Raw genomic sequence first — 12,080 nt, forward strand, 5'->3', positions numbered from 1 at the left:
TAATGGAGGGGGCTGTACACCATTTTTAAAAATTATTTATTTAAATAAAAAAAAAAAAAAAGACCACATGCGGTTCCTCTTATTTTAATGGACATCCAAGAAAAGCACATGGCGGGGGCCTGCAGCCTGTAGCCATATACTTCATCTGTGCTGGGTATCATAACATAGGGGACATTTCACCATTTTTTAAAATGTATTTTTACACCAATATAGCAACACACAGCGTGTGTGATTGAAAGCAGTCAGACAAGCTATCACACAGAGTGGATGCTCTGTCTGACTGCAACTAATCAGAGATGCCGGACTGTCGGTGGGGGAAGCATTGCAAATGTATGAAGGATAATGAGTGGCCCTGGAAGTAGTATGAGCGCCCCGGAAGTAGTCTTACAAAAGCACAGGAGACCAGTAAGTATAACAAGCCTGCTTTTCCCTTTTATTCTTTAGTTTTCCTTTATTTTTTAAATTACCCAAATTGCTGGATCCAGATAGTTACCTAGAGTTCCCTATGAACTCTGGTACCGGGGTCGATGCACGGGTACTTTTAAACCCGCTTGGATATCCGGGTCTGCCCATAACTAGTAATGAGCGACAGGGGGTTTTGGCCATTTTTTCCAAATTGGCTCATTTACCTGAGGCGGCACTGATGGAAGTTGGAGCTGCCAGCTCACAAACTATTGAGAAGAAACATGAATATAAACTCGGACCCTGCCTCTATTATGGTCGCATGGGGAATTTTTGCAAGAACTGCTCAATACATTACTATCTGGATGATATTCTAGTTTTTTCACCTGATCTGGAATCACACTATGAAAATGTGTGATTTTTTTTTTTTTTTACAAAAGATTAGAGAAAATTCTTTGTTTACTAAATTGGAGTAACGTACTTTTTATGTGCAAGAAATTTCATTACTGGGTTCATTGTATCTGCTGAAGGGATTAAGATGGACTCTGGGAAGGTACAGGCCTTAACTGATTGGTTACAAACTCAGGATCTGAAAGGATTGCAACAAATGTTTAGAATTTGCTAATTACTACAGAAAATGTATTTAGGGTTTTTCCCAGATCTTAAAACCTCTCACTTATCTCACACGTAAGGGGACGGATATTAGGGTTTGGTCTCTGGATGCTGTTGGGGCCATTAATAAATTGAAAAAGTGTGTTATGTCCGCTCTAGTTCTTATACAACCAGATCTCCAGAAATGTTTCATTGTGGAGGTGGATGCTTCTGAAATCGGGGTAGGGGCTGTATTGTCTCAAGGTGCCAAAACATTGCCCAACTTGAGGCCATGTGCCTTTTTCTTTAAAAAGTTCTCTTCTGCTGAGAGAAATTATGATGTTGGGAATTGTGACTTGCTTGCTCGCTTTAGCATGCAGCATTGATTCAAATTTTTCTCCAGAACTTCTTTCGTCCTTTCTTCCTCAGTTTATTGTGGTTTCTGTGGTATCCTCAGAGTTGGAAATTGAGATCTGTGAAGCCCAGTCGTTAGCTCCTTTCACTACTCCAGATTCCAAGTTGTGCGTTACTGTGTACCTGAGATTACATCTCATACTGGAATTTTTTGGCTCCATTTTGAGTGGTCACCCAGGTGTCACAGCTACCCAGAAAGCTATTGCTAGACTCTTTTGGTGGTCACCTGTGCACAATGATTTTAAAGATTTTGTATCTACTTGTGAAACTTGCGCACTTGCTAAAGTCTGTCATTGCTGGCAGTCCATGGAATAAGCTCTATTGCCAATTGTAGAAAGACCATGATATCTTTTGTCCATGGATTTTATCACTGATTTGGCTTTGTCAGGTGGGAAAACTGTGATTTGGGTGGTAGTCGACCAATTCAGTAAACAAGCCCACTACATTTCATTATTTGGGTTACCTAACACTGAAACACTTTCCAGGTTGTTTATCAATCACTAGAAGGTGGCCCAATTCTAACGTATCAGGTAGTTTAGAATGTGTATGTAGGTTAGCAGATTGAATAATAAGGTAATGAATGGACTGGATGGGTTAGGTTTAATTTAGTATTCTTATAATTGTTTATTGGTTTTAAAATGACAAACAACAGAAGGAACAGTTTTAATAGATGAGTCTAATATTTAATGATGTCCTTGGTTGTAATGAAAGAAGGCCATGAACAGTGTAAAGTTAAGTAAAAATATGCTGATGCTGTGATGTGGACCAATGCTGGTATATGCCCCCATCGTGGTGCAGCCACCATCCTAACATGAGCCCCCCATCCTGCGGGGTAAGGGTGCTTTCACACTTGCGTTCAGCGCAATCCGCTGCTATGGAGAATAGCGCAGTCCGTTAACGCACTGCGCTATTCTCCATAGACTTGCATTGACGATGCACTGTAATGCAAATGTCTGCGTTGCATCCGCTGGACGATGCTGAGTCATTATTTTGATGCAGCGTCGGGCGGAGGGAACGCTATATGTAGCGTTTTTTGGGTCGTTAAAATAATGCACCTTGACAGATTGTGTTGGAATCCGCCAAGGTGTCTAACGATTGTCCATGGTGGCGGATTCCGCCGCTATGCGCTAAGTGGCGGAATTCGCTGACAAATTCCATCACGTTCTACTGAGCATGCTCAGCATGTCCAGCAGAACGATCTAAATCGTTTAAAATCACTCCTGGTCTCTCTCCCCTCCCCACCACTCTCATACTCACTGATCACGGGCGCGGTGCTGCACGGCTGTCACAAACCTCCAGCGGCTTTTCCTCTTTTGAAAATGCCGGCCGCTCATTATTCAATCTCGTATTCCCTGCTTCCCCCGCCCACCGGCGCCTATGATTGGTTGCAGTCAGACCCGCCCCCACGCTGAGTGACAGCTGTCTCACTGCAACCAATCACACCTGCCGGTGGGCGGGTCTATATCGTGCAGTAAACTAAATAAATAAATAATTTAAAAAAAATGATGTGCGATCCCCCCCAATTTTGATACCAGCCAAGATAAAGCCACATGGCTGAAGGCTGGTATTCTCAGGATGGGGAGCCCCATGTTATGGGGAGCCCCCCAGCCTAACAATATCATCCAGCAGCCACCTGGAATTGCCGCATCCATTAGATGCGACAGTCCCGGGACTCGACCCGGCTCATCTCGAATTGCCCTGGTGCGGTGGCAATCGAGGTAATAAGAATTTAATGGCAGTAGCCCATAGCTGCCACTAAGTCCTAGGTTAATCATGGCATGGCATACCTTCCACGATTAACCTGTAAGTTAAAGAAAATAAACACATATACCTGAAAAAATCCTTTATTTGGAATAAAAGACAAAAGAAAACCCTCTTTCACCACTTTATTAAACTCCCAAATACCCCTCCAGGTCCGAAGTAATCCACAGAGGTCCCACAACACTTTCAGCTCTGCTACATGAAGCTGACAGGAGCGGCAGTAGGGTGGAGCCAAACAGGGCCATTGTGCTGAGGACGTCAGTGCCAGGGACTGCATGGCTGGGGACAGATGACTATCCAGGTTTGTGTGTGTGTGTGTTGAGTGTTTACATGCAGAGGGCGGAGTTCGGGGGTGGAACCGAGTGGGGTAATTGTTACGTCACCACCGGAGTCTACTCTGGAGCGACTTCTGCTCTGATCGCCAGACGACGCCGTGCTCCTGCCGTGGATGGTGCTGGAGATGGGAGAGGAGTCGATGCCAGCGGCACTGGTGTGCGCAGGCTCCGATTATCCACTGGGCTGGGTTATCTTGGGATCTGCAGTATCACTGGCTGACTGTGGGTGGCATGTGTCTTCCAGCTGAAGTTGCCAGCGTTCAGCTACAGCCAATGGGAAGACACCACACCCTTCTTAGTTCCCCTCCTGTCTGCTGACCTCTGCCAGAGATAGTTCTGATTTCCTGCCTCCTGATCCGCCCTATTCTGTTTTGTGATTCCTGTGTGCTGACTTCTGCGTGTTTTCTGACTACCCTTCTGCCTGCTGTTTTTGTACCTCGCTGCCCGATCCGGATTTGACCTCTGCTACGTTTTCTGATTACGTCCTTGCCTGCCGATTCTGTCCCTGTTCTGCTATTCCTGGTTTGACCCTGCCTGATGACTACTCTCATCGGACTGCAGCCTTCCACAGGTAGTGATCTCCAGAGCCCTGTGTAATTCCAGATCCCTGTATAGGGGTTAAAGGGTTTCAGGGTTCTGGGGGTCCTGCTTGGTGAGTGGCTTCCCTCTAGCCTGTCCATTACATCCCATCTGAGTCTGTTGATCCAGGCAAGCGTTACAGTAATGTGTGCAGGGGGCGGAGGCGAGCGGTGGGTATGTGTCGGCTGGGTTGCCGGTGTGGGCTCCCGGGGGTGCAGCACTCACCGGGGAGTCGGGGCTCCATGTGGGTGTGGGGAAAAGTGTCGGACGTCGTACTGTCGGCCCGCAGTTCGGGCTGTTCAGTTAGGTGAGCCGTTGGTCGCAGGCTCTTTAGCGTGCGCGGTGTGGCGACGGTTGTCACTGTAATGACATCATTTTGGAGTAAGACAGACAGACAGACAGAATAAGGCAATTATATATATAGATGTGGTAAGAGTGAATGGAATCCGTCTGAGCATTGTATCTGATAGGGGGGTGCAATTTGTCTCCAAATTTTGCAGAGCGTTTTGTAAAAAAAACGGGGATTAATGTGTTCTTTTCCTCTGCTTATCATCCTGAAACCAACTGTCAGACTGGGAGTTCAGGAGTTGCAGTTCAGCAGAAAGACAGGTCCTCATTTACCTGTTACTGAGTTTTCTTTTTACAGTCAGGTCAAGTAGTCCACTGATACCTCACATTTATTTTGTAATTATAGTTTTCAGCTTCATTTTAGCAAATTTTCTAGGATAAGTTGTGGTGTCCTGGAGTAGATATTTGGGAGGAGGTTGACGTTTGTAAAATACAGAAAGCCGATAGGGAGTATTTGGCAGGTCCCATCTTCAAAGTAGGACATAAAGTTTAGTTATCTTCCAAAAATATTAAGCTGAAGGTGTCATCGATGAAGTTGGGTCCTAAACTTATTGGCTCATGTGAGATTCTGGAGTTAGCCAATCGAGTCGTCTTTATACTGAAACTTTCTCAGCATTTTTGGATCACTAACATTTTCCACAGATCCCTGTTAAAGAAATTTCTCTCCCCAATGTTGTAACCTTCCTCTCTGCCTCCTCCTGTTTTCATTACCAGTCAGATAATATTGTTAATACCAAGGTGACCTGCAAGCACAGAATCATGATACTCCTGAAGAACACGTAGGCAAAAGTGGGGAAGAACAAACCGTTTTGTGGTTATAAGTAGTGTTAGGAGCTAGTTTATGGGGCCTATGGATCTCTTCTAAAAGATCTAAGGAAACAGACAACACAACTATCCCTTCAGTTAGAATAGGAACTGGTTCAGAGTTCTCAGACTAACTTCGGGAGAGTGAGTTAAGTTTATAGTTTTCAATACCAGGTCTGAACATCAAGTTAAAATCAAAATAGTGAAAAAAGAACCAAAGCCCATCTAGCTTACCTTGGGTTGAGACTTTTAGCTGATTATAAATAAGTCACATTTTTGTAGTCCATGATTTTCTATTTGGCACCTTTGAGGAAGTGGCGCCATTCCTCGAAGGCCCACTTAAATGCCAAAAATTCACGATTATCGATATCAAAATGTTGCAGGAGCAGGTCTGGAAGGAGATGTGACAATATCTACATATGCATACTGTGAACATTTACTCATATTATTACCGATAAATTTATATGTTGTCTACTTCAAAATAAATGTAAATAAAGAAATGTTCCCATATATTGTTAGAATCATAGCTTATGAGTCAATGACATGTTTGTGATTATATTTGATGGCCTTGTACGGTACTTCTGTGATAACTGTTTCACTTCAGCTTATCTTATAAGCGTGGCAGCTAGCCAAACCACTCAAAACTTTCTGGGTCATCTTACAAGCAGGATATGATTTCAATCCATACATCATAGGAGCATCTTTCTGACAAGTAGACACGGCATGATTAAGCAAAGTTCACATTTTTTCATTGCACACATCAACAATGTTTTAGATTGGTAAAACATGCAGATGAACTGATTTTACATTATTAGAGATGACACTTGCTACATTTTAGAACAGATTTTACAAAGTCTTGAATCTGCACGTCATATGCTAATTTCTGACTTTGTGCTTGTTGAGATGCCATGTACATACCCTGAACCACCATATTTTTTGAATTAGAGGACAGCAGCCATACTAATTTATTGTATAGACCATATGACTTATGGTGTCTGCTATACTTCAGCTAAAATAAGTGAGATAAAACAGAAAGCACAGATTAATGTGATATGATATTAAAGTGTTCAGAAAGTGATGGAAAATATAGTATATTCCCCTCAATGCTTCCAAAACCAGAGTTAGGCTATGTTCACAGTGGTTGTTTTTGCAGCGTTTTTAAGTTACGGATTTGCCTTGGTTTTATGCAAATCCATGCTAATAAAATGCTGCTTTTTACAGTCCCATCAAAGTCTATGAGATTTCTGAAATCTCATGCACACACACACACACACACAAACGCATCAGGATTTCTTCCTGATGGTTTTGTGAACCACCTCCAGTTTTGCTGCGTTCTGAAAAGAATGAGCATGACAATTCTTTTAAGCGCTTTTGCTACGGTTTCACCCTATTGACAGGTGGATTCGTAGATACTATGGATCAGCGGGTCTAACCGGGTTAATTAAGTCTGGAATTGATCCAGGGTATCTGGCCGGCACTTAAATGGTGGTGGAGCTAGGTGGATTGGAGCAGGCGCATATTTAATGAATTACCGGCATGGCTGTACCCTCCCGCCGCTCCTCCACTTTCCCGCTCATTACATATTCACTACTTTCATCTGGGATTGGTTGCAGTCAGACGCACCCCCAGCATCTGACTGCAACCAATCACAGAGCTGGTCTGCGGTCCTAGTGTAGAGAGAATGAGTGAGCCTCACTCAGGCTATTCCCGGTCACAGGTATCACCAGGTGTGACCGGGATTTACCTGAGTGAAGTGACTGCTGATTGTGCGGCTCATTCATTCTCTGGAGCTCACAGCGGGCAGTCCTGTTCTATGGCCACTCGCTGTGATCTTCAGATGTAGCAGAGCTGAATTGCCATGTGACCTCGTGTGCATTACATCGGACCTGCAGGGTGTGATTATGGGGTTAATAAAGTGGTGAAAGAGGGGGCTTTTTGCATTCTATTTCAAATATAGGATTTTTTTGATTTTTGTGTTTTTTTCTTTTCACTTACAGATTGGTGATGGGGGAATCTCGTAGATGCCTTCCATTACCAATCTAGGGCTTAGTCGCAGCTATGAGCTGCGATTAACCCCTGATATTACCATGATTGCCACTACACCAGGGCAATTAGGGAAAAGCAAGGTAAAGTGCTGGGATTGTCGCATCTAAAGGATGCAACAATCCTGGGTGGATGCAGGCTGATATTTTTAGGCTGGGTCTCTCCAGCCTGAGAATACCAACCCTCAGCTGTGGGTTTTATCTTGGCTGGGTATCAAAATTGGGGGGACCGCAAGCTGTTTTATTTTTTAATTATTTATTTAAATAATTAGAAAACAGCATGGGGTCCCTCTTATTTTGATACCCAGCCAAGATAAAGCACACAGCTGGGGCTGCAGCCTGTAGTGGTAGGCTTTATCTGTGCTGGGTATCATGATATGGGGGGACCTTATGCCAATTTTTTTTATTTTTTACTGTACGATAGACCCACAGACGCTAGTGGGGGGAAGCAGTGAATATTCATCAGGCTAATGAGCGGCACCAGAAGTAGGAGGAGCCATGGGTGCAGGTACAGAAGAATCTAGAATGTATGGGCTCCTTCCAGGTTAGTGGGCGTGACCAGCTGGGTTAGTGGGTGTGAACAGCTTGGTTAGTGAGCTTGGAGATGTTTTCTCCCTTCCACTACAATGATGCTTCGCCCCCCTGCCCCCATGTGATAGGGGCCTGTTGAATGATGTCATACCTGGAAGGAGCCCATACACTCTAGAATCTACCGGAGACTGGTAAGTATAGTGCGCTTGCTTTACTTTTTTTCTTTTATTTCTACTTTTTTTTACTACCTGAGTGCTGGATCCAGGTCAATACCAGCCCGGCCCAGCACTCAGGTACTCTTGAACCCTTGAAAAAATGCTGTACAAATGCCACAACAAATGCCACAAAAAACCCACCAAAACCGCAGATGACGCCCAGTAGACATCCTGCCACAAGATCAGGTTTTGGTCAGGAACAAAATGCTGCAAAAATGTCCGGTGTGAACATAGCCTAAGAAGGGACTACATATAGAGTGGGTTTGCGCATGGCAGCCTAAATGAAGGGACTCACTGGAGTACAATGCATCTAATTAATTAAGTGCCACATGCCCTCTAATGAATTAGGCACACCTGTAAATCAACATGTACCGCCAACAGAATTGTACTCCGGTCAGGGAATGGTGTAACTCCTTATGAATTTAAATTCCTCGCCTATGTACAGCCCATGCTATGCCAGTATTGTTGTATTTGGCCAAGACTGTCATGTAAACACCAAAATTTGCAATATTTTGCTCAACTTCAGACTTGTGTAAAAATATTGCGACCTATTATTTACTGTTTTATGCAAGAATTATGGCAAAAAAACATTATGAATTGCCCCATGGAGCTTATCGGTGTGAAAAATCTACTTTTTCTAGGGTAAAAACAAGCATTAAATCAACTATCCTCTTATGATATTTAGACTTTTATGCTTTTTGTTTTACATAAACGCTGTCAATTAAGCTGTAGAATATCGGAAACATCAGAATGGGACTGTCACCACTCACCAACTTGAAAAGTGAAATAATTTAAGATTTATTTTTAATGTGGGCTGTAGCAAAATAAAAAACATCAAAATGTGTTTAAAAATGTGTTTCTAGTAAAAGCTAATAATAATAATAATAAAAATAATAACGCACTGCATTGGGTGCAGTTATGCCCTTAGGGCCAAGTTGAGGGCGACCTTATAGAATAATGGTTTATTGCTCCTTTCCAGCCACTACAGATACTATACATTACAGCCATGTTGTAATGGATTGAGCAAATTTCATTCCTTTTTTGTTGTGTCCCTAAATTTTAATGCATGTGACTTATAAAACAAAAGATCTTTATAGCCAATATTATGTAATAACAGACAACAATAGAAATCACTGCACTCTGAGTGTGCAGTGATTTCTATTGTTGTCTGTACTTTGAGTTTACTCAGTTCACTGGCACCTCAAAATATTTATTACAGTGTGCTCACCTAAAAAAATGTTTATGTAATAACAATGCCCAAAATCAGTCCTCGTCTGCATGAACGTATACACTGAAGGTGGCTTTTATTACTCCTCAGTAAACAACTTTTTGATTCTGTTCATCTGTTTGCCAGGACAATATCCTAAAATATCTTCTTCTAACAGTGTGAGCTAAATATTTAGTACAAGCATTTCTAATATAATTGTGACAGCCTGACAAGCACTTGTGTTACCGCCAACACTGGCATCCATGTTGTCCCCCTAGTGTGCATGCCTCAGCTGGTGCCTGTCAAGTGGAACCGGTATTGCAGTTATTGTGCAATGAAGAGAATCATTCCTGGCCTTTGGTCACCAGTGGGTTGAGGCAGGTGCATAGTATTCTAGCTACAGAAAACAACAGATATTTACATACGAAATGTTAAGAAGCTGTTGTTCAAGCAATAATGCAAAGCTGGAAATCAGTAGAAAAAATGTATTGTTGAAAACCTATTAATAATTGAATGCTATATTTCCGATTTCTCCTTTTCTAAGATATTAATAATAATATGCCATAGTTTCTAAAATATATTGTGATGCTCGAATGCTGTATCTATTCTAGAGATGTATGCAGATCTTTCCAATTTGATAGAAAGATGTAATATTGTAAATGTTTGAAGAATGTCGATAGCTCTGAATATGTTGCAGCTTTCTTTGCTCCATGTGTTCATTACTTGTTCCCTGTGTCATTACAAATTATTACACATAACTAAATTTATGGACATCTGTGGTGTGATTTATTTGCCTGTGTAGATTGGAGGTATCATTACCGACATCTGGTTAGAATTTTATGTCAAAAGTACCTTTATTTACTTAGCAAATTGTTGACATGTTCAATTCTTATTTAACCTACTGTACATGTGCATATGTATCATGTATATATACATGTGTGTGTAACATACAGTTAGTGTTATATACTCATGTGTGTAGGGTATAGTGTTTGAATGACATATAGGGTATCTGAGTGTGTAAGTTTGATATCCACATGTTTCATGGGCCAACACTGAAGATATCACATTTGATACAATGTTATGTAGTCAGTCTACTGCTTGCATAACATTGTAAATATGGTTGCCTTCTAAATAACTCAACACACAGCCATTATTGTCTTAACTGCTATTGTGGCGCCCCTGAGCCTTCAGTCGCCACAGGGTACTGCACCTCACCAGAGGTGCAGTATTCATCCCGGGTAAGGGGGAGGTCATTGCCGGTAAAACCCCACAATCCACCCAAAATACACAGTTAGTTGCCCTCTCACTGGGACTGGGCTGGGGTATAGACATGGGGGGTGGCCATCAGTAATGTAGTGAACCCTCTGCTCACTAGTTTAAGAACCCGAGGGGAGCAAGGCGACATGCACACACACTTGGACAGTTAGACGCTGAGACTAAATTGTGACAGACACGGAACAAAGTGAGAAGGGAGAAGAACACGGTCACTGAGGGGAGAGCTGCGCCATAGCTCTCTCAGGACCGGGCGCACAGAAAACAGGATGCGGAGCGCTAGGCTGCTGGGCACTGTATGTCTCGCCAGCGGAATCTGCCGGGCAGAGGATTTCAAGTCTTCTGACCCACCCAAAGTGCCCAGGGCACAGCAGCATATAGAGCCAGGAGTCATGACCAAAAGGACGGCACCAACTATGGACTCGCGCTGCTTGCCATATGGGACAGGAACAGAGTCAATCCATAGACTCGGGTCCCAGAGTAGCTTCAAGTTGCAGGAACTCACACAACACAGCACAGGGAGGAAGGACTCACAGAGAAACCCACCGGTTCTGACCTCTGAACTATCCGTGATCGGCTGGAGCTCATGACAGCGGGCACCGGCAGTCCAAGGGCAGCGACATATAAGTGAATAAAGAATTTTGATTGCAACACGTGTGTTGCTCCCTTTCTTCCCCGGCTCCAACCCTGCGCTCCTTTAACAAAGTGGACTACTACTTCCAACCTCCCTGTGGGCTCGAGCTCTGCCTGTGGAGAGCTGTACCAACCTAGCTGCACTACCACCAGCCCTCATAGGAAACTACCCTGCAGGGGCGGCTCACATATTAAGGCCGCCCACCACAGATGACATCCCGAATAACTACTATCCCCATCATCATCCCCCCTTAATTGACATCGCCAGGGTTACGGAACGGGCCTAGCCGTTGTGACATCCCAACCCCTGCACCAGCCCGGTGATGGGTAACCCTTCGGACCCCGTGGGCGTGTTACTAGCAATAAAAGTAAGTATAACCCTGAGTGAAAATGGATAAATTGTGTCCAAATTGTAAATATTTTGTCTGGCCACCTTTATTTTCAAGCACTGCCTTACCTCTCTTGGGCATGGAGTTTACTAGAGCTTCACAGGAGCCATTGGAATCCTCTTACACTCCTCCATGATGACATCATGGAGCTAGTGGATGTTAAAGACCTTGCACCGCCACCTTCCATTTGAGGATGTCCCACTGATGCTTAATAGGGTTTAGGTCTGGAGACATGCTTGGCCAGTGCAGCACCTTTACTCAGTTTTTAGCAAGGCAGTGCTTGTCTTGAAAGTGTGTTTGGGGGTCATAATCATGTTGGAATATGAAGGGAGTGGATCATGCTGTGCTTTGGTATGTCATAGTACACGTTGACATTCATGTTCCTTCAATGACCTGTAGCTTCTCACTGCCAGCAGCACTCATTCAGCCCCAAACCATGACACTCCCACTACCATGCTTGACTGTAAGCAAGATGCACCTGTATTTGTACTCCTTACCTGGTTGCTGCCACACACGCTTGACACCATCTGAACCAAATAAGTTCATCTTGGTCTCAT

This window comes from Anomaloglossus baeobatrachus, chromosome 6 (genome assembly GCF_048569485.1).
Source record: "Anomaloglossus baeobatrachus isolate aAnoBae1 chromosome 6, aAnoBae1.hap1, whole genome shotgun sequence".
In the NCBI taxonomy this organism is placed as follows: Eukaryota; Metazoa; Chordata; class Amphibia; order Anura; family Aromobatidae; genus Anomaloglossus; species Anomaloglossus baeobatrachus.